The following is a 23166-nucleotide window of genomic DNA, read 5'->3' as shown; positions in this document are numbered from 1 at the left end:
AGCCACCAAGGTGTCCTCCATATTATAGCATTTTAAATAAAGCTTGAATTAATAGTTTTGGTTGACTTTTCTCCTGCTACACAAGCGAAGCCTTTATAGGACCCCAATAGCCCTTTTCTTTTAATTTTAATTTTTTTTCAATTTTTTACACCACAGACCCACCATAAGAGCAGAAAACATTTTCTCCTCTTACTACCTACCATAATATCAATCTTAAGAGTGTCCAATCAAGATGTGTGAACTCCACCAAGCTGAAAGAGATAAATAATGGTTAAAGACATCCAATGAATTTTGAAATGTAGACCAGTGAAACAAAATTGTTGGATGAAAAAGATAAATACATATACATATCATTTATGAAGATTTATATGCAGGAAAAAGTATGTCCTGAAAGTCAAGAACATATGTTCAAACCAAAGACAAATAAAAATCAATAATTTAACCAAAAAATAAACATATACACTGTTGTAACTGGAATTAATGATATGAAATAGAAAATTTTAAAATGATCTCAAAAAGCAGAGGAAAAAGGGGGAGTTATGAGAAAAGGGATACAAACGCAGCCAATAAACCCAAGGGCTCTCATTTGTGAAAACTAAATTTTCAAAAAGAAAAAAAAGGCAGATAAAAAGTGAGGAAGAAAATTAGGAAATACTGGGAAGAAATATTCCTGAGTAGAGGGCAGACCTATGATTGAGGAATTAAGGAGATTATATAGTCATAAGCTGTATTTTTAAGAATGAATATTTATTTAGGCACAGTCTGGTTAAAACTCTTATTCCTAAGGAAAAAAAAATCTTATAAGCCTTATAGAAGAAGAAAACTTTTTGTACAATAGGGAAAAAAATATATGATTGCATTTCTCATCTTGAATCTGAAAATTAGGTGAAAATAGAGAGATCTATACATTACTGAGAAAGAAATGACTGCAACCCTAGAATTCCATATCTAGCCTAGATATTCCTCTATCAGGGTGGATGGAATATAATGAGATCATCACAAAGGCAGAGAATATCTGATCTAAGCGACTCCTCTGACAAAAATATTTGAGAAAAAGACTTTCATCAACAAATCACAGGAAATGCATTAAGGTAGAAGATGATGAAGACAAATGAGTAAAATTTCACTTAGTCCCAAACGGAGAACAGACATGTCTTAGTTCCCCACAACACAGCACACACTGGGTTAAAAGTATTTTCATGATTTGAAGGAATAAATGGAAAAGACAATGCAGTAAGTAATGCAGAATTACTATTTCTTCAGGGGCTCTTTAAAGACCAGCCCATTACCTCAATCATGACTTGACTCCATTTAACTAAGGAAATTTTAGTCCCCTAATTTGAAATTACCCAAAACTTTTCCATGAGATAGAGTTAGCTCAAACTGCCCCTGACACTAAATCTACCATTTTGTCCCTTATTTTTTTTTACCTTAGTCTTGAGCACTTACTTTTGTAAATGGTTGAGTAGTGACACTGATTTTTTTTTTTCAGGAGGAGAACTCACCATCACTCATGAAGATCTGGCCATAATACCTCAACCAAATAGTCACACAACAATGTAATATTTATGTTTACTCCAAAATTTGAGTTATTTGGGCTTAAATACCACATTAAGTCTAGTTTTGCATTCACCAAATTCAGTCAATTTTCTTTTCAGTTTCTTCTCATCATATGTTGAGGTCTTGTCATCTAAAATCCCTTTTGTGCTTGATCACTTGTGTTCTTGAATGGCATAAGTGGTTGGTATCAATTATCCCATTGTTTGAGAAAATCCTTAGGGAAGCCGAACTTCTGCGAGTGGTGCTAAAATACACGACTTGCAATAATTGATGCCCTGAACCGAAAACATACTGTAGAACGTAGGACCCTATATATTTTGTGAGACAATCCTTCTGTAGACAAACATTAAAATAAGTCAGGAAATAAAGGATGGTCAGCCTGTCATGTTTTGATTCAGGAAGAAACACAGAGTGAAGACTTAGAGGGGTCTTTCCTCCCTGAGCTATGGGTGGCCAGAAGCTGGGAAAAATAATACTGTTAGAATTAGTTAAATTCCTCATATAATTAGGTGATTCAGTTTTCCACAAAGAAAATACATTTAAATTCAGTCTGCTTCTTGCCTTAAGAGTTCATTTTTAAAATTTCTTTTTGATGCATAGTAACATTAATCTCCTATAGAGACAAAATGCTTGTAGCATAATTTGAATACTAAACTATTAGTATCAGTAGGAACATGTCTTTCTGTCTTCCATAGTCTTTTTTCCTTGGGCATCACAAATATAAACCATCTGGTATGCCAGATGCTTGCTTTTCTCTTTATACATGCAGAAAGTGTAGGTGGAAGGCCTCCAAAATCCCAGACACTATTATCCATTTTGCTTATCATCATCATCATCATTATCAACTTCCCTGCATTTTAATAAATGATGCTGTTTATCTGGTTTGAAGTCTGTAAGATTTGTAGAGATTATTTACTTTTTTTCCACCTACAAGATGTCAGTGAAATTTTAGTTGGCCAGAAGTCTGGAATATTGTTTATAATCGTTCTGCTGTTTATAAACTCCAACTTTATAGAGTGTGCTCCATTTTAAACTAAGTGTTGACTTAAATTTTACTGTAGTATTTATCAACCTGTCTCTGAACCAGGGTTTACTTTTATAAACCAAAAACAGTTTGAACTCAATTATATATACTGTCAAATACTTGCCAAGTTTTATCCAAAGTAGACTGGGTTTTTCCTAATGCAGTTCATTATATCCAAATCTTTTGATCAAAAAAACAAGAGGTTTGTATGCGTGTGTGTTTTGCCTGCATGCACGCATGTCCTTTCATGTACTAATGTGTGTGCGTACATGCAAGAGAAGAACATTTCCACAGTGGTGGGCATATCATAATTAAACAAAATCTAGCAAAGCAATAACAGAAGGAGACACTAGGAACTTATAATACTTAGTGTGTCAGTATAACGCTGGTATTAAGAATTAAAATAACCCCAGGCTAGACAATGCATTTGCAGTAGAATAATTTAGCAAAAAAAAAAAAAAAAAAAAAAAAAAAAAAAAAAAAGAACTATTTAGCAAAATATTTAGCTAGAGGCATTCTAGTAATACAGTACCTATTTGCATGTAAATGGCTAACTTAAGAAATCCCCTTTTTAATCATAAAGCCACACAAATATAGAACAGCACAGTAGTGAGTACTCACAGATTTTCAGATGGAGTTAAAATTTTAGGGAAGTAGGTTCACATCTAATAGAAGAATTATGATTATCAACTCCTTTGTCATAGAGTATTATTAAGGCTAAATGAAATATTATATGTAAAACGACTGCCCTCCCCAGAAAACAGGTCAACAAGTACTTGTTGAGTTTGAAATAAATCTCTTGAAGTTGTTCTTTCAAAGATTTGTGAAATACCTAAGCTTACAAATCAAAAAATTAAAATTGCTATTTCATTAGAAATATGATTGCTGAAGTTTGTAACAAGACATAACATCTGTGCTTTAAGGACCAACCTCTGAAGGGTTATAGGTGTAAATAGAGAAGAATCAAAACATTATTAATAAGATTAAGGATGATCAAAATAAAATGGATCCAGAAAGAAACAGTAGAAATACAAGAACTAAGAAAAGAAATTTTAATCTGAATGAGGGAAATCTCTGGCTTCACTTGTCTGTAATGACTGCATAACAGGTTGCTTCTAGGTCGTGGAGAAAGAGTAGCAGAGAGTATCATGCCTTGCATTCTGAAGTTACTACACATAAACACATAAAGTTATGCAAATGTGTTTGTGTGTTCTAAAATCACAGTGTTAGGAAAAATCAATTAATGTACCTTCCTTCCAAGTAGATTGCTATCCCTGCATGCAGAGTGTGGAGTTGCCAGAATTTGTCTGGCAAAAGGTACTACCAGCACATTAGCTGGAAGAAAGGCTTCTTAACCCAGTCACACATGCTACTTAAAAACACATACCTACTGGGGAGGAGCCAAGATGGTGGAACAGTATGAAAGTTTTTTTGCATCTTGTGTCCATGAAATACAGCCAGATCAACACTTAACCATCTTGCACACCTAGAAAACTGATTTGAGGATTAACACAACAATCTGCACCATCTGAACCACAGAACTCAGCAGGTGCTTGATGCGGAGAGGTGAACTGGGGGAGAGAGAAGCTGTGGAGGGCAGGGAGCTGGTTTTGCTTGTGGAGAGAGGATGGAGATGAAGGGGAGTACATGAAATGCACCCCTTCCCCCATAAAAGCAGCTGAAGAGAAAGTAGAAATAGCACATACCATCCTTACACGCTAAGAAGATACCGCTCATCACCATCACTCTTGTGGGATTGTACAAGTCAACCAAAGAAAGTCAGTGGAACTTGATGACTTGGACCACTTCAACCTGCACTTGGAATGTATTGTGAGCAACATTACCAAAGTAGTAGTTAAACTTAAATATCTGGATCAAGAGGAGGTGAGCCTGTTCACTTAAAATCTTAATGGGGCAAGGCAACCAGAGTCTCCACGTAGTTGATGGGGAAGAAGCCTGAATGGCCATGAAGCATTCCCCTATACCAGTGCTCATCAATTTGGCTAGTGAGTTTGATGATAGCATCCTCTTTAAAACCCATTTCCCCTTCATTTTCAGGTTCAAAGTTGTACACAAATCAGCCGCAGGGCTGATCCACTGTGGCACTTATGAGTGTGTATGAGGGAGAAGCTTCCATTGGGCTGACTGTTGTCTCCAGCTGGAAGCTCCTGGCTCATTTGTAGTTTAGGCTGATATTCTCCTGTAGGCTAAGATGAAGCTTGTGTTATTTTTTCTTCCAGTCTGAGGGTGACTTCCAGCAGGATCCGGACTGTCTGGTTATGGTACTCCAGATGGGTTTGCACAAGTGCAGAAAGCTGGCTCACCTGTTGAACATGTTTACCTCATCAACATCTTGAGACTAATCAAATTTCTCCAGACTCTTGTGGAGCTCTTGATTTGGAATCTTGCCTTGTCATTTCTTCTTACACTCAAAGGCCAAGCTTTGACCCTCCAACCTCTGTGCATGATGCTTAATTTTCCTTAGATCACTGTCATGAAGGTTCCGAAGGAGGTCAAGTTCCACCTGATTTCCATGCACAAAAAGTCTTAAACCTCCAAAAGTTCTTGAATGACCTCCCGCCTCATCAATTGCTAGGCCAATGTTGCAATCATCTCTAAGCCCTCTTCCAGACTTGATCATGGCCTCTTCCAGCAGCACTTCAGCCTGGGAATATCCTGGCTTTCCCCCGGATGCAGAATTTTGACATGGTGTTGATCACAATAAGTTTGTCTCTGGAAGCTGGGATGTCTTGAAGGTATTCAATCATTTCCATCATTATTTCCATCACAGCCCTGATCCACTTTCCTCTCTATCTCTTTGAAATCATCATCTAGCTTGGTTCCTTCTGCTCTTCCAAATTTCTCACTTTTTCAGTGGCTCTATGAATTGCTTCTTGCACCCAGCCACTGCCTACCAACAAGTTGCCAGAGGACACATGGGCATAGGTGTGGGGGCAGGAAAGATTCTGTGGGGCTGGACAGGAGGGCTGCACAGGGCCCTTCCACAGCTCATGCCCCCACCATAGTTGTGGGTGTGGGACACTGAGTGACATGGGACTTTGATAATTTTAAATTTTAAACAAGCTAATATTTTTGTATTTATTTAATGAAATAAACTTATACAGAAATTACCCAAATTTATGTATGCACAGAAGTTCAATATTTGTTGAGGTTCTACCACAGTATAGGAACTGAGTAGCTGTAAATTAATTTACACATAAGATCTCACTTAATCTTCAGAATAATATATGATTGGTTGTAAGAAATGGGATTTACAGATGTGCTAATTGGGGCTCCAAAAATTAAGTAACTTCTCCATGTCACAGGTAGAAAGTGAAGAAACTAAGAGACAAACCCAGGACTGTGTGGTTGTAAATCCTGTTTTATTTTGTTTGTTTGTCTATACAGATCAATAACTTTCCTTTAAAAATTGCTGGAGGAGATACCTCATATCAAATACTCATATTTGATTACCGTGTAGAAAGTCACAAATGACCATAACTCTGGCAGCAATAAGAAAGTACAAGATACATGGAAAATAATGCATTTGTTTAAAGTCATTGAAGGGGCGCCTGAGTCACTCAGTAAAGTGTCTGACTTATTCTGCGGTTACAATCTCACAGTTCATGAGTTCGAGCCCCACATTGGGCTCTACACTGTCAGCACAGAGTCAGCTTCAGATCCTCTGTCTCCCTCCCTCCTGCCCTTACCCTGCTCCCTCTCAATCTCTAAAAATAAATAAAGATTGAAAAAATAATAAAGTTATGAAGAGTAGTAGATGCTATAGTTGGCTGCCATTTTTTTTAAAGAAAAGGGTAAGCAATTCAGCCAGAAAATTGGATTTATTAGGGAATAGCAGAAGAATTGCAATTCAGGACAAGCAAACTATGATGAACCATAGGCAAGTCCAGAGAACAAAGGAGAGCATCCTTTTATAGAGGAAAAGAGGAAGTTGGGGAGGAGGAAGGTTGTTTCAAAGAAAAGTTCATTGGAGGAAAATGAGAGTGAGAAATGGTGGTGGTCTCTCATTGGCTGCAGGCCAGGATAGCTGGCTATTGCAGGGTATCTACAGCTTGATGTTGCCCTAAGAGTAAATCTTCCTTCTTCCTGCTGGACTATGCAAGCTACATAGAGTAGTATATGCTTGACAGCCTGACTGCAATTTTGAGTTAGGTTTCCTTAACACATTTTCATATGGTTAGTAAATTAAGTTCCAGAGATGGATGAGCCATTTTTTAGGTGATCAAAGCTTGCAGTCACTTTTAAGTCTGGGAATAATTGCCTGGTCTGGGTAAAAGGGGAAGGAGGAGTGGGTTTGACACAGGCAGGCATATGTTATTGAGATGAGAAAATAATTGAAGTGTTAATGCTAGCATAGTTTATATGATGAATTAAAATCTGGAATAAACCCAAATGCAAAAATAAGTTTATCAAGAAAAATGAAAAAGAAAAAAATGTAGGCCTAAATCCAGTTATGTCAACTTTTACATAAAATAGAGAATTAAAAGACAAAATTGTCATATTGAATAAAAAAGCAAGATCCACATTAAATATAGACACATATTAAATATAGAGACCTAGAAACATTGACAGTCAAAGGAGGAAACAAATATACTGTACCAAGAATTGAAATATAAAACTTGAGGTGCCTATGTCAGTATCAGACAAAATAGGCTTTCAATAATGAAATATTACCGTAGATAGAAAGAGAAATTTCATAATAATAAAAAGTGAATTTGTTGGGTACATAATAATCACAATAGTGTGTATGTGGTTAATAATAGAGCTTCATAATAAATACAAATATTTGTATAAATAAAGTAGAATGAGAAATAGAAAAATACACAGTCATAGTTTGAGATTCTAACATGTTTCTCTCATTGTTTGATTGAAAAAAGTGTACAGGGGCACCTGTGGCTCAGGGAAGGAGGAAAGAATCAGGAAGGGAAGGGGAGGGATGACAGAGGGTCCTCACTCCATCCCTTTGGTTTCGGTTCAGCTCATGATCTCATGGTTAGTGAGCTTGAGCACATGTGGGGGCTCTGCACTGACAGCATGGATCCTGCTTGGGATTCTCTCTCTCTCGTTCTCTCTCTCTGCTCCTCCCCTGCTCACTCTGTTTCTAGTTCACATGGACTTTTCCTAAAGATGTACTACCTGCTGGCCAATAAAGCAATTCATGATAATTTTCAACAACAGAATTAAAATAAAATTAATTCTTAGTAAAATCCAGAAATCCACAAATGTTATAGCTAAACAACACATTTATAACTAATCCATTGTTCAAAAAAGAACCCATTCATTGTTCAAAGAATTGCAGGAATAATTGCAAACTCTTTCTACTAAATGATAAAGATAATATTAAACATATAAATGTATAAAGCAAGTACATGAAAACAAATTTACACTAACATTGGAAATCAAGAAATGAAGGCAGACAAATGGTAGATATCTTTTAAGAGGTTGGTTCTATAAACAAGTCATGAAAAATTATATAACTCTAGCAAGTTAATATAAAAAAGAGAGGAAACAAAAATTGCTTATAAGAAGAATGAAAGTAATATAGATCCTTCAGATTTTAAGTATAGGCAAAGAAAAATTTATAAATAACCTTAAATCAATAAATTTGACAACTTAAACTATATTGGCACAGTCACTGAAAGAAATGTACAAATATTAACACACACTCCCAAATCAGAATAGCCTTACGTTGAAAAAAAAATGAATGTGATTTAAAAGCAGCTACAAGAAAATGGTCTCTCAAGGAAAACTCCAGGTATAGATAGTTTTAATTATAAATTCTAACATGCATCAAAAAAAAAAAGAAAAAGTTTACACACTATTCTTAGAAAGTATAAGCAGAGAGCAAAGTTTTCTACTTGTTTACTTGCCTACTTGTTTACTTGTTTACTTGTCTACTTGTTTACTTGTTTCTACTTGTTCTACTTGTTTATTGAAGCCAAAGCAACTATGATAACAATTCAATAAAGATTTTATAAGAAAAAAATTACATAGCAAAATCCCCCATAATATAATGCAGAAATCTTTTACTAAAACATTATCAAATCACATTCATCAAGAAATTGGGGCTCCTGTGTTGCTCAGTCAGTTAAGCATCCAACTTCAGCTCAGGTCATGATCTCACAGCCTATGAGTTCAAGCCCCACATTGGGCTCTGTGCTAACAGCTCAAAGCCTTGAGCCTGCTTTGGATTCTGTGTCTCCCTCTCTCTCTCTGTCCCTCCCTCACTCCTGATCTCTCTCTCTCTCTTTCTCTCTCTCTCTTTCAAAAATGCATAAAACATTTAAAACATTAAAAAAATAAAGAAAGAAAAATAATAATACACCAAGACTAACTGGGGGTTCATCCTGTGAATACAGATAAAATCCTGAACAAATTTTAGCAAAAAATTTTGATAATATATAAAAAGGATAATATAGTATAATCAAGCAGAGTTTATCCCATGAGTATAAAATTGTTTTAACATAAACCAAACATTGATTTATGTTAATATTAACATAAAAATATTTGAAATTAAAACTATGGAAGTTAATATCTATGCCAAAGAGAAAAAAGAAAATCTCAATAGATGTGGGAAAAAGCATTTGACAACTTTTTAATACCCATGCTTTGATAAAAACTAACAGCAAGCTAGAAATGTAAAAAAAAATCCTAAATCCAATAAAGGGCACACACAAACGCCTACATTTAACATCAAACATAAATCATGGAGTATTAGACCCTCTCCCTCTAAGGTCAAAAGCCAAATAAGGCTGTCCACTCTTCCCACTTTTATTCAGCATTGTACCTGCAGGTCCTGTTCATGCCATAAGGCATGAAGAAGGAACAAAAGACATAGATTGAGAAGAAAGAAAGAAAACAGGTTTTATTCACAAAAGGGAAGATGGCTCATATAGAAAATCCTAAAGAATATACAATTAGACTACTAAAACTAATAAGTGAATTTATCAAGGTCACAGATAAAAGATCAGTAAACAAAACTACATGCATTTCAATATTAACAGCAGTTGTATTTATGCATACCAAAAGCAATTTATTTACATTAGTGACAAAAAGAAAATGGACATTAATTTAACAAAATATGTGAAATATCTCTGCATTGGAAATTATAAAACATTGCTGAGATATACAATGTCCATGGATTAGAGGATGGAGTATTGTTAAAAACTCAATTCTCTGTAAATTGATGTACAGGTTTAATTTTAGCAATTCCAAACTAAATCTCTGAGGGCATGTTTAACGGAAATGTTTGGGTGGTTTTAAAGTATACATGAAAATGTGAAAAATCAAGAGTCATGAAAAAGTCTTGAAATAGAAAAACCATGGTTAGAAGACCAACTCAATACATAATAAGAGGCAACAATTATCAAAACAGTATGGTATTTAAATATAAAAATATTTAAATGGAACAATGGAACAAAATAGAGTGTATAAAAATAGACCCACACTTTTATAATTAATTGATTTCCCATATATGCATCAAATTATTCAATAGAGGAAGAAAAGTTTTTCAATGATGGGTGTTAGAACTAGATAACTATGTTTAAATAAATGAATCTCAACCCCTATCTCACAAGATAATAAAATTAATTTTAAAATACATCAAACATAACAACTAAAAATACAAATATCCTAGAAGAAAACATATGGGGATTACTTCTCAACCATATGCATAGGGAAAATTTCTCAAGACACAGAAAGAAATAATAATTAAAGTAAATACAATGATAAATAAAATTTTAAAATAGTAAAAACATCATCAAAACAACATGAAGTATATTAAAAATGTTTTTGTTGTCTACTATGAAAATCATTTGAAGTAGTTCTAATAATTTGCACAATTGGTTAATATAAAGAGCTATAAGCATTGATTCTTCTCTGTAAAACAGCTTCAGAATACTAACAAGAAAATATTTAACTATAGTAACTCTTAAGTTCAAATGGTTACATCTATTCTAAAAAACTATGTATATTCCATTAGAAACCTAGCAGAATCTAGACAAAAATATTAATAAGATTATTGATAGTGTCAATGATTTTATCTCTATTTCCTAAAATCTTCAATCAGATTTGAGTATATAATTGTTAGAATACTCATCTTGATGTTGATCTATACATACGGATCCTCTGTAGTTTATAAGTGTTTAACTTTCATACTTGGTACTCAGAGTAGAATGTGGTTTTACTTCTCCTGTGAGTTTCCCCTGTCAGAGATACATTATCCTCTCCAAAACTGTCAGGCAGAGTGCTATGATAATGAAAGGTATCTATTTTTCAGTTATATTATATGCAACAAACTCTATTGGAGAAAAAAAAAACAGTAAATAAGCGGTTCATGATACACAGGCTACATTTATCTAGAGGGGCTTTCTATTTTCCAGAATTATTAATTTAGAACTGTCCATTTATTACAAAATATCAAATTAATTTGTTAATTGAATGTTACCTTCAAATTTAAAACAATTACAAGGAAGGAAGGGAAGAGATCAACATGGTTATGTCCAGCTGATTTTTTTCATAGGAATCAATGAAAAAACCTTTAGTGTGGTGGTGACTAATAGCTTAGACACTGAAGCAGACTGCTACAGGCGAATCTAGACTAGTTATGTCAACTTAGACAAGTCATTTAGGCTCCCTGTCTCCGTTTCAAATCTATAAAATGTGAAAATAATAATGCCTATCTCATACATTTCTTGAGAGGATTAAATGGATTAATGTAAGTCAAGGTCTTAGAATAGTTCCTGAAGCAGAGAAAATGGCAAATGATTTTTCTTTTACTTTTAGTAACAAAAAAGCATGAACATATTTTTTTCAATACGTGTGAGAAATATCTACATTTAGAAAGCCTAAAATTTATCCTAAACACCTTGGCTATTTAGATCAAATTACATAACGATTAAAGGCATTTCTTGAATTAATAATTTGCATAATTTAGTAATTTTTACATAAAAAAGTAAAGTAATAATGTTAAAATAGAGAAAGCAATGTTTAAATAAAAAAAATAACCAAATGACAATGGCCTCATCTGATAAAGAATATGCAAAATTCAAACCATCTCATAAACTCAATTGCATGAATATACTGGACATCATTTTAATTTTAATTTTGGGACTCAATTTTGTCATGCAAATAAATAATTTTGTGGTAACTTTTCTCAAGTTTGCTCAGACACACCAAGAATTTATTTAGTGAAACGAAGTCCAAACAATATGTTTTACAGAGTATTTCCATATAGATGTATGCAACTGAGGCCAAAAATATATATATATTTCATATTTATATTTATATGAAGAAAATACACTAATCAATCACTATAGTCATGGTTATAGAGGGAATATTGTAAGATTATTTTCACTATGGGAGACGTTATGTGATTTTACCCCTGAAATTCATTAGAAGATGCTTTAAAAAAGTTGAAATATGGCAAGTGTCAATGAACAGCATTTAAAGGGAAGTGGATTTGAGTTCAAGACTAGGCAGAACAATATTACTTGTGACAACAATTACTTCATTTACCTAACTAATGTTTGCAGTTGTTTTATTTCAGGTTGGTGAGATCACTTGTCAGAAAGTTTTGCAGGGTTTCACACACTTAGACGAGGGTGGGATTTAGCTAGATACCACTAATATTCTTTAAAGCAGTCTGTTCTGTAAATTTGGATGAACAATTAACACAATTACATTGTTAACATAGAGACAATTACTATAACTTATTTAAGGGAATATGACTTAGCATGTTTAATAACAAAATAATAATGTCTTATTTCTGTTCCTATTACAAATTAGATAAAATGAACTGCATAGATATGTATTGAGGCTGCTACTGTTAAATCAAACAATAATAAAATTTTACTTGTATATTTATTTGTGTAAATACACCACAAGGGCCATTCAAGTACAGTGTGTGTGTTTGTATATACGTAAAATTATATATATGTTTAACATATATATAAACATATATATAAACATATATATATTTTATATGTATAATACATATATTGTATATTATATATAAAATCCCTACACGCTACGAAGTATACATATATAATCACTACCCTATATTTCCTATAATTAGTTTACTACGGTACATTAGTATCCTGGTCTTTCCATAACGAAAAATGCATACAAGTATTTCTCTTAGGCATTCTTTGAACTTTTTGGCTGGCTGATTTGCTCCCTAGGTTTTCTCTATCCCACATTTGAGGCCATTTTTAATTGTTATTGAACAAAGTCCTTACAAAAAAAAGTAAAGGAACATAGTAAATGAACATTTTTTAACCAACAAATTAAGTTTTACATCACACAAATTGGTCTTGCCACATGATTGTCACAGATACACCCTTTATAACATTATCCTGGGAGTGGAAATAGCAAGGAGACAACTATAACCACATAAAAGTGCTAAGTCAACAAATTGTACAAAGATTATGCCATTGGAATGTTCCCAAATTTTCTCTTGAGGCATAAAACTCCAAAAATATGTTATTTTCTGCTAAAAGATGGTAAATACTGAGAAAAAAAACCAAAACTATTGACATTTTCTCCTATCATCTATGTTATTCTTAGCATGAAATTAGAGTGGGATTGTTGTTGGAAAGTTATAATTTATTAAGAATATAAACAACAATGTGAAATCATCCAAGGTTCTACTATTCTGACATGGTTGTTTTTAACCATTTTTCCAATTTCCTTTCATAAATACTTATACTGTATATTATGTATTGCATGATCTCTTAACTATTCTTAAGTTATCAGTTCTTTTTTTATGTAAATAACTGTCCATTAGAATTATTTTGACAGCAAAATGAAGATAATGCCATTTAAGATTAGCTGTAATTACAGTGCATATTCATAACCAATGTTAGTGCTTTAATAAGTTTTATAAATGTCCTCCTTTATTCATTACACAAGTGTTTGTTGAGCACTGAGTGTGCACCAAGAAGGTACTAAGTTCAGGGAATTTCATGGCAATTAAGATAATTGCCAAGAGGGTAGCATAATTTTTATGTTAAAAGTTCTTATAGGGGCGCCTGGGTGGCGCAGTCGGTTAAGCATCCGACTTCAGCCAGGTCACGATCTCGCGGTCCGTGAGTTCGAGCCCCGCATCAGGCTCTGGGCTGATGGCTCAGAGCCTGGAGCCTGTTTCCGATTCTGTGTCTCCCTCTCTCTCTGCCCCTCCCCCGTTCATGCTCTGTCTCTCTCTGTCCCAAAAATAAAAACGTTGAAAAAAAAAAAAAAAAAAAAAAAAAAAAAAAAAATAAAAGTTCTTATACACACAAAAATAATGATTATTTATTATAATAAATAAAGTGGAATGAAACTTTTGGAGGTGAAAGATATTTATGGCATAGATTGTGGTGATGGTTTCAAGGTATTCGCTTATCTCCAAACACACCAAATTGTATACATTAAATATGTACAGCTTTTGTATGACAATCATACCACAATAAAGTGTTTTTTTAAAAAACACAAACATGACTTTACTCTCATTGAGTTTATTGAATAATGAAAGATAAGACAAGTTATTTAGAAATTGCAATACAAAGTGACAAGGACTATGGAAAGATGAGCAGTATGACCAAATAGAATGAATACTTTTATCTCTGCCCCCACATCCAAAACCCCTTTGAAATGATAAAAAGAATAAGAAAAACTCATTAGAGTACTGGGATGGGGCCATTAGTGAATGTGAAAAGTTAAAGTATTTGTAGAAAATACTAAGATGTTAGAGGAGAAGGGAAAGAGGAACCAAAAAAGAAACCAAAAGTCCAATCTAAATTTGAAAAGATTTCTAAGAATTGAACATCGTTCTCAACAGAGCCCAGAAAAAATTCCAAGTGTAAAGACGACAACAACAACAACAACAACAACAACTGTAACAACCAAAACAAGGTGCAGAATTAACCCAAAGGGATAAATATTAGGCTAATTAAGCTACTACCTGAAAAGATATCTGGCAAATTATGCTTTCTTTATCAGGAACATTTAAAGCAGCAAGTTGGAAATTTATCCTGTAATGAGTCAACGGATCAATCAATAAAAAGTAATGCATTAGAAAAATTCAAATATCAGAGTGCCTGGCTGGCTCAGTCGGTTAAATATCTGACTTTGGCTCAGGTCATGATCTCAAGGTTCATGGGTTCAAGCCTCACGTCAGGCTCTGTGCTGACAACTCAGAGCCTGGAGCCTGATTCAGATTCTGTGTTTCCCTCTCTCTCTGCCCCTCTTTTGCTCATTCTCTGTCTCTCTCTGTCTCTCAAAAATAAATAAACATTTAAAAAATTAAAAATTCAAATATTTATCAGGTTGGAGACTGAATTGACAAATGATGGTATATCAATAAAAGGGGGTATTTTTCAGCAGTAAATAAAGACAAAATACTAAATGTAACAACATGACTGATCTCAAAAACAGGGGAGGGTGGGTGATGGGTATTGAGGAGGGCACCTTTTGGGATGAGCACTGGGTGTTGTATGGAAACCAATTTGACAATAAATTTCATATATTGAAAAAAAAATCTCAAAAACATGTCCAAAGGAAAAAAATAACAGAGTACATATGAAGTTAGAGACTAATTAAATTAATCTGAGGTGAAGATCACCAGTAGAGTGGCCACTTTGTTATGAAAGGAGATTGGGGAGGAAGGGGCTTGAGGGATATTTCTGAGGAGATAGAAATGTACATAAGTCTGTCAATCACATAGGTATATGCATTTGTAAAACTCATTGAACAGTACACTTGGTTTATGTGTTTTACTGTATTTCAATTACACCAACAAATGAATAATAAACTCATGTTTCAATATGAAAAAACTTGGAAACTAATCAATTTAATCATGATATCTGGAAAAATATTGACAATCCTATCTAGCAACATAAAAATGAACTAAAGAGAGAGAATGGCAACCAGTTTAAGAAGCAATGGGAAGAAAATAAATTCTAATTAAGACTAAATAAATGTATAGTTCTTAATGTGCAATTTTATGTTAATGTTGTGACATATTAAGAAGAAGATACTGTAGTCATTAAAATTTGTATACTGAACAGTTCTGGTCATCAAATTACAAAGAATAATTACGTAATGAGTTTTTTCAACAAAATCAATAGGAAGAATTCATCAACAAGCCTATATAATATTCAAAAATTCACTTAAAGTATTTTCCAAAACCTGTCACATAGTTACATAATTGGACCTTGTATTGTCAAAATTTTAATAATTTACAAAACAAAACAAATACTATATAGCATAGTCATGGAGTACAAAACTCTTTCCCAGGCAAAATGCAAAATCACTTCAAAAGCCTTGAAGGAACATTAAAACCTCTGCCTGAGAAAAGACATTATAAATGAAGTTAAATGACAAGCAGAAGAGGGAGAATACATGTATTTTCTATGTACAATAAACAAAATGTCTTATCAATAATATATGAGGAACTCCTTTAGATCAGTAAAAAATATGATAAATAACAGAAATAGAAATAAATGATGAAAAGTATAAAAGAGGCTATCCTGAAGAAAAAAGTAAATATATTTCATAGAGATATATTAAAATATTATTAATTTCATGACAAAAAATGGGATCTTGTTCAAAATTTTCTGGGCTATTCTTAGCCCCTTAATCTGCAATATTAATTTTAGAATTAATGTGTTAAGTTCCACAAATTATATAATTATGTTTTGGGTTGAATTTGATTTATGGGTAACAGTATAATGTGGAAATAATTGACATCTGTACAATGTTAAGGCTTTATTCAGACTTTCTGACAGTGAACAAAAGTTTTCATTTTTATTTATATGTTTTTCTGACTTTTTTTATTATTTGTATTGACTTTTTAACTTACCACTTTTTAGATCTTTTAAATTATTTAAGATTAGTTGTTAGTTGGCTCTGTTGGGATTTATTACTATGTGATCATATTTCATATAATATGTAAATAACAACTGTTTTATTCCTAGCTTATTAACCTTATTTATTCATCTTGCTGTTTTGCATTAGCAATAAATGAATAGTAGAACAATAATGAATAGTAACACTAGTAAGGGCAAATGTTGCCTTGATGCTGACTCTAACAGGAATGTACCAAATACTTTGTAGTATAGAGATTTAAGCTAACCCTCTACTTTTGAATTCATAAATATCTTCAAGAAGATATAAATACCATATTTTAATATCAGAATATTTTTAAAAATTATATCTTGTATAATATTTTGAATTTTGAGAAAAAATGACTATATTTGACACATCAGAACAGATATATGGCTTATTTTGTTTTAATTTTTCTTGTACTAAAAACACTGTAATCATTTATATATCTAAGCAGATATTTGAGGTAGTGACAGCAACATGGTTTTGATTTATAACATATCATTCATTCTGTGCATATCAAAGAGTTTTAGAATATTTTCATATAACAAGTATGACTCAAATATAAGTGAGAGGTAATATGTCCAAAAATAAAATAACTAATAAAGGGTTTTGATCATACAAAGAAAATTATAACACTATTTTTAAGTTTCTATATATAATACTATACTAAAACCATATTGGTAGATATGAATCCTACTGGGGTACCCAAAGCTATTATAGAATAATACACAGGTAAAACAAAGCACTATGATAAGTTATTGTGGGAAGTTATTGTGGATATAAGACTTGTGTTTCCAAATGAGTCAGAGATATTATGATGGCAATTTCTTATGTCTATATAACATATATTTATTAAATTATCAGTTCTTAATATTAAAATAAATATGTATCATTAAAGAACAATATGATTAAAGAGGCAGATATATTTATTTATTATTGAGAAGCAGTGATTCTCTGCTGTAAAAGAACTAAAATGGATACTTTTCTGTTGATCAGAACGTGAAACTGAAGGGAGAGAGGTAAAATGAGAAATAACAACGGTTACTGCTCTGAGGGCTCCTAATTCTCCTGAAAAATGAGAAAAGAAATGGTAGAATTATCTTTAAAGATGGGGTTATACTTCACTTATAAATGTTCATTATAAAAATATCTCTTTAAAAGTCAACAGAAAAGTAAAAAAATGGGAGAAATAATAAGCAATGAAAATACAGGTATCTCCCACGGATATAAGGTCACATTATACCACTCTGCCTTCACAAAAGACCTTCTTCAGTACAAGTTTTCCCTGCTATCTGAAATAAATCAAAAGGATAAAAGGCAAAAAGCAAAAATAGCTTTCAGAGTTTAGTTTGCAGTGAGCCATTACAGAGGCAGCCCGGACCCCAAGTAGTGAGAGTGGCGTCACCAAGTGCCTTCCCTGGGAACTACACTCAGCATCTCAGCATCAAGCTGCCAGAGTTTGAATGGTGTCTGTGAGCCTCTGTGCTTTATCTTGATTTATTTTATGCATCTGTTAGCAAGATGTGGCCTAACGAATCAGAAAAGCCTAAGAGAGGTTAATTTTTCGCGCTTGGAATGCTCAAAACTTTTTCCATATAAATTAATGGTAATTGCTTCTTAATTTTACACCATTTCAGCTTAGAAAATTTTCATAAGAATGCTCCACTTTGAGATAGTGGGAAAAACTTGTAGTACATAAAAGTTTAGTATTCAGCACAACTGTAACAAATCAACGTGTAAAATAACATAAATAACCAAATAGGAAATCAGGCAAAAGAAACGTATTTCACATATTATGAATAGGATTGCCAATAATACTATAAGGGTGGATTCATTGATATGAAATTTGTTTTAGTTTACTTCATATTTATATGTAGGTTTCATGTGTATTAGTAATGCATGATCAGAATTAAAAATATATTTGCTAGTATATCCATAATGAATGGTATTATAAATAAATAGCACGACTTACACCATTTATTTTTCAGTTTCTTAAGAAGATTATTTGAAGTATTTTCTTGGAATAAGATTCAAAAAAGAAAGCCAGGCTGGGGCTCCTGGGTGGCTCAGTCAGTTAAGCATCTGACTTTGGCTCAGGTTATGATCTCATGGTTCTTGGGTTTGAGCCCCACGTCAAGCTCTGTGCTGACAGCTCAGAGCCTGGAGCCTGCTTCTGATTCTGTATCTCCCTCTCTCTCTGTCCCCTCCCCCATTTGTGCACCCTCTCTCTCTCTCAAAAATAAATAAACATTAAAAAATTAAAAAAAAAAAGAAAGTCAGGCTGACCGAAGGTGAGCTCTACTAAATAAGGAAAAATTATCGTATTTATTCACAACCAGACTAATGAAAGTTTCTTTCATCTTAACCAAAATGAGATCATTGAAAAATAAGTGAAATTGTTCTTTAAATTCAGAGAAGAATGCTAGAAAAGGCAGAACATTAAGTCGATCAAATATTGTGTATAATTCTTTTCTACATCAATTATTTTAAATAATTGTACAATATCGTATCAGGGATAATATCAGGGCAGATTTTTTCAAGATCCTAGATGATGCTCATGCTTCTATTTTAGGCACTTCAGGTTTGATACGTACCCTGCAATAAGCAGGAGGCATAGGAGAATGGCCCTTGGGAGAGAAAGTCCAGATTTCAGTTGTGAACCTGATGAATTTGAGGTTCCTTCCTAATATCCAGAGAGTTGTGTCTAATGCATTATTCAATATTCCATTCCCAAATCTAGGAGAAGCTATAATGCAAAGGCAGATTTGGGAGGAGTTAAAAAAAATGGATGAAAATTGAAGCCATGGAAATCAATGAGACAGCCCAGGAAATATTTGTGGTATTAAGATGAGGACTCAGCAGAGACATTTAGGAAATACAAATCAATGTTTGGGGGAAAAAAAAGAGGTTTTAAAAAATGTTTCTGCAAGGGGAGGAACTGGGAATAGACAGAACAGCATGGAAGTTTTTGTGTGATGCACATCCATGAAATAACAGTCAGACCAACACTAAACCATCCTACACACCTAGAAAACTGATTGGAGGATTAATACAACAATCTGCACAACCTGAACCACAGAATTCCTCAGGTATGCGGGGTGGAGAGGTGAATTTGGGGAGTGAGAAGCCACGAAAGGTAGGTTTTGCAGGCAGAGAGGGGACAGAGACTGGAGAGGTGGGGAGAATATGGGAAAAGCACCCCTCCCCAAAAGCAGCTGGAGAGAAAGTGGAAAATTGGAAACAGCCACAGGGACTAAACTAAAAAGGGAGAAAGGAGAGGGTTTTAAATTCCGTTAAGACTGTAAACAAGGGGAGTGCAAAGGCTGCATCTCTGCAGCTCGATACCTTGTGGTGCTCTGGTGGGAAGGGTGAATCCCCAGGAACAGAGTGGGGTCCAGGAGGTTCTCAGGCCACACAGGGGAAAGCAGTTCCACTGCTGGAAGGACATTTTGTAGACACTGTTGAAAGCACCTGGTCCCAGCAGACCCCAGAAAATGGCCACATTCGCTGGTGCTGGAATAAGGTCCTTAAGGGTGAAGCCTGGTGCCAGATGTGTGTTGTGATTTTCCATAATCCCTGAAACGCTGCTGCTACACTGTCTCATGATTTTTTCTGGGGTGGGCTAGAACCTGGCCGCAGTCTCGGGGCACTGGCAGCAGCAGGGTCCAGCAAGCATTCCTGGGTGCAGCCGACATTTGGCCATTCTCATTCAGCCATTGCTCAGTGAGACCCTCCCACAGAGGGGTGGAACGGGTCAAAACCACAGTCCTTCAGAAGTAAGAACCCAGGGAAAACAGCCACATCTGAGACAAAACTCGGGAGAGAGGTACTGCCGGGGCCTGGTCATGGAGAGTGAAAAAGCAGGGAGTGAACTAGAGCTGAAGACAGAGGACAGGTGTGCAATTGTTGATCTGGGAGAACAGACTGGGTAGCTGGGTGGCGCCATTTTTTACCGCTCCCTTACATGCGCATACACACCTACAAGCACCACAACAATCCACCCCAGTAGGCTGGCAGCGCCATCTAGTGGACAGCGGAGCTGTTACACTGAGCACTGCCCAGCTGGGCCAACTTCACTCTTCAAGAACCCAAGTCTCACTACTGGCTTAATTAATGGACTATAAAGAGCTACATAGACTGACTTCTAGGGGAAAACGAAGTAATTTCAGTCCTACTTCAATCTGTTAGCAGGTTCATCTATTCAATTTTCTTTTTTCTTTTTTCTTTTTCTCTTCCATAATTCTTTTCATTTTTATTTTCATTTTTATTAAAACTATTTTTCTTTAATATTTATTACCATATTTTTTCTTTTGTGTAATTTTTTTTTCAAATTCTATTTTACTTCCATCATTTTAATTTAGTCTACTTCAGTGTATCACCATTTCAAATTTGCAAACAATTTCCTTTTTTTCTTTCTTTTTCTTTCTCTCTTTTTCATTTCCTTTCTTTTTCTTGAATGGAGAAAGAGAAAAACTTCATTTTTACTTTCAATTTCTATTACAATGTTTTTATTTAATTTTTATTACTATATTTTTTGCTTTTATGTAAATTTTTTCAAATTCTATTTTACTTCCATCATTTTATTTTAGTCTACTACAGTGTATTCACTTTTTCAAATTTTCAAATGATTTCTTTTTCTTTTCTTTATTCTTTTTTATCTTTTTTCTTTTTCATTTTTTTCTTTTTTCCTAAATACAGAAAAAGAAAAAAATCATATTTTTTTAATTTTTATAAAAAATATGTTTCTTTAATTTTTTTCTACTATATTCTTTACTTTTGTATATATTTTTCAAATTTTATTTTACCTCCATCATCTCATTTTAGTCTACTTCACTGTATTCATTTTTTCAAATTCTCAAATGATTTCTTTTTTTTCTCCCCCCCTTTTTTTTTCTAATCTGTCAAACAACTTTCAACACCCAGACCAAAACACACCTAGGATCTAGCAACATCTATTCGATTTTTGGTGTGTGTGTGTGTGTGTGTGTATGTGTGTGTTTAAGTTTAATTTTAATATTTTTAATTTTAATTTTTTTAATTTTAATTTTTCTACCACATTAATTCCTTTTTCCTTTCCAAATGACAAAATGAGGGAATTCACCCCAAAGAAAGAGCATGAAGAAATGACAGCCAAGGATTTAACCAACACAGATACAAGCAAGAAGTCTGAACCAGAATTTAGAATCATGATAATAAGAATACTAGTTGGAGTCGAAAATTGATTAGAATCCCTTTCTGCAGAGATAAAAGAAGTAAAAATACCCAGAGAAATTAAAAATGCTATAACTGAGCTCCAATCATGGATAGATGCAGAAACGGCAAGGATGGACAAGGCAGAACAGAGAATCAGCGATATAGAGGATAAACTTATAGAGAATAACAAAGCAGAAAAAAAAGAGGGAGATTAATGCAAAACAGCACAATTTAAGAATTAGAGAAATCAGTGACTCATTAAAAAGGAACAACACCAGAATCATAGGAGTCCTAGAAGAGGAAGCGAGATAAATAGGGGTAGAAGGGTTATGTAAGCAAATCATAGCAGAAAACTTTCCTCACCTGGGGAAAGACACAGATCAAAATCCAAGAAGCACAGAGAACCCCCATTAGATTCAACAAGAAGCGACCATCAACAAGACATATCATAGTCAAATTCACAAAATACACAGGCAAAGAGAGAATCATGAAAGCAGCAAGGGAAAAAAGCCCCTAACCTACAAGGGAAGACAGATCTGGTTTGCAGCAGACCTATCCACAGAAACTTGGCAGGCCAGAAAGGGGTGGCAGGATATCCTCAATGTGCTGAATCAGAAAAATATGCAGCCAAGAATTCTTTATCCAGAAAGGCTGTCATTCAAAATACAAAGATATAAAAACTTTCCCAGACAAACAAAAATTAAAAGTGTGTGACCTCTAAACCAGCCCTGCAAGAAATTTTAAGGGGGACTTCCTGAGGGGAGAAAAGATGAAAAACAATATATATATATATATATATTATATATATTATATACACATATCTCAAAAACAACAAAGATTAGAAAGGACCAGAGAACACTACCAGAAACTCCAACTCTACAAGCATCATTATGGCAATAAATTCATATCTTTCAGTACTCACTCTAAATGTCAGTGGACTCAATGCTCCAATCCAAAGACATAAGGTAACAGAATGGGTAAGAAAACAAGATCCATCTATAGGCTGTGTACAAGAGACCCACTTTAGACCTAAAGACACCTTCACATTGAAAGTAAGGGGATGGAGAACCATCTATCATGCTAATGGTCGCCAAAAGAAAGTCGGAGCACCATACTTATATCAGACAATCCAGACTTTAAAATAAAGACTGTATCAAGAGATGCAGGAGGGCACTATATCATAATCAAGGGGACTATCTACCAAGAAGACCTAACAGTTGTAAACATTTATGCACCAAGTGTGAAAGCACCCAAATATATAAATCAATCACAAATATAAAGAAACTCATACCATACCATACATACCATAATAGTAGGATACTTCAACACCCCACTCACAGAAATGGACAGATCATCTTATCAAAAAATCAACAAGGAAACAATGGCTTTGGATGACACACTGGACCAGATGGACTTAACAGATATATTCGGAACATTTCATCCGAAAGCAGCAGAATATACATTCTTCGCCAGTGCACATGGAATGTTCTTCAGAATAGACT

At 33.9% G+C, this 23166-nt stretch overlaps 1 pseudogene; it reads right to left on the bottom strand.

Moving 5' to 3' along the window:
• Window positions 1-4490: 4490 nt before the first annotated feature.
• LOC115514972 overlaps window positions 4491-23166 on the bottom strand; it is a 40780-nt pseudogene continuing 22104 nt past the window's right edge.

Source organism: Lynx canadensis, chromosome B2 (genome assembly GCF_007474595.2).
Source record: "Lynx canadensis isolate LIC74 chromosome B2, mLynCan4.pri.v2, whole genome shotgun sequence".
NCBI classification, from domain to species: Eukaryota; Metazoa; Chordata; class Mammalia; order Carnivora; family Felidae; genus Lynx; species Lynx canadensis.
Note: the sequence above shows the minus strand (reverse complement) of the source record. Positions and strands in the feature narration are given on the sequence as shown.